Source organism: Atta colombica, unplaced genomic scaffold (genome assembly GCF_001594045.1).
Source record: "Atta colombica isolate Treedump-2 unplaced genomic scaffold, Acol1.0 scaffold92, whole genome shotgun sequence".
Taxonomy (NCBI): domain Eukaryota; kingdom Metazoa; phylum Arthropoda; class Insecta; order Hymenoptera; family Formicidae; genus Atta; species Atta colombica.
Genome location: NW_017259586.1, coordinates 2245051 through 2246885, shown reverse-complemented (window position 1 = coordinate 2246885; position 1835 = coordinate 2245051).

Below are 1835 nucleotides of genomic sequence, written 5' to 3'. Positions count from 1 at the left end.
TATTTAAATTATAGATTGTATTGTTAGATATATTAAATATTGAATGTTTCATATGCACATAAAATTTATTTAGAAGGAAAGTATAAATTTCTATTTTCAGTCACTTTTTGCGGAGACTATACACCCAATGCATCTCGAGATGCAACCTTAATATGGCATATCAATTTCAAATTACGTAACTATGTATTCTAATCTTTCTAATACTCTAAATCTTGTTTTGCTCTAATATCATGATTTTCCAACGTTGTAAAATTTGATTTTCTTGACGTACAAAGTAGGAAGCGGATAAAATATTGTATTTGAGACGGATAATCCTACAGCTAATCTCCTTAAAATGTTAAACATTCTTAAAGACAGCATTAGAATATTAGAAATATCATGACAGCCTTATAAGGGTTAAGTTGGGATCTTTCCTAACTATAAATAGACCTCAAAGTTCTTGACGGAATTACCTGAGCTGTTTGTTGATGGCATCTAGTAGCGCTATAATACGAGCTAACGTCTCGTGAACGCGAATTTTAGTAGTTCGTAAATGCGTAATGTTACAAGTGACTTTATGAATATAGCATGCTAAAAAATATGATGGTAGCAAGAATGACGAATGGTAAAAGCTCACTATGAATCACTCTTATATTGTAATCTTTTCGCTGTATGATATATGAAGCGAGAGTGAAATATTTCGTCTCAGCTGTCGAGACGAAATATCTTTTTCTGAATATGTGTGATGGAAAATCAGAATGCATGCAAAAAGTAATTCTTTAACTTTTCTACAATGTCCTTTATCTTCATGCACTCTTAATTCTTAATATTTATGGCTAGATAAAAGATATTCAAATCAAGTCATTAGAATAGGATTTAAAGATCCATATGGATAAACCGCTCAAAAGTTAATGATAATTCCTTAAACGATATTTAAAAAAATACAACCGCTAAAGAATATTCCATTCAAATAATCCTCAGTAATACCTTCGTCTCATTAGAGATTTTCGACGTCTTGTTATTTAATCAAAATTACTGCACTCGCAGTACTTTCATATTTTATAATTCAGTAAGAAGAACAAACAGATCGTTAAAACTTCATTAATCCTATTTTAACGATGTTCGATTAGTACATTTGATAACTGTTGTTAACTCGCTTTCGACTCTTCTTGCAAGAATAAACTTGTAAAGGCGAACTCGTGCGGAGCGATTGAATCGTTCTTGTGGCGATTATACAAAAAAGGAGCAATCGATTCGATTCGTCTCTCTGATATCGCGGCGATTTGCGACGTGCCGCACAATCGCATTTCCATAGGTTGAGAAATGGGTCCTCTCGCGAAGTGCGAAAAGATTGTCGCGAGTGCGAGAGATGGTGGGCGCGGATAACGCCGTGATGTTTCACCCGGCTACATCAGGATCTTTACCGGTTATCTCCTTTAAGCTCACTCACTTCGTGGAAGGTCCTCCGTGGAAGGTCTTCCGAGACCGTTTGCGTTTCCCGCACTTCCAACTCCCTCTCTTTCTCCTTCGTCACTCTCGCATGAAAATTATTCCCTCGTTCGCTTTCTGTCGGACGGAAAAAGCAATCTGTTAACGGATCTCGTTCTTCATCCCTGTATGAGAAACTGTCTCTTCAAATCTGGTTTTGCTCTTGGAGGGATTAGTAATATTAACATATATCGACACTTATTAATCTCGCTTAAATTAAAAAAAACATTAATGCAGTCTCATCGAAATTATCGTGATTCAAATTAATATCGGCATATTATATTTTTCATCTGCCTTAATCCTTTTCATTGGACGCAATATGGTAACGGTTTTATTTATCATAATTTATTATATCTTTTCATATACCA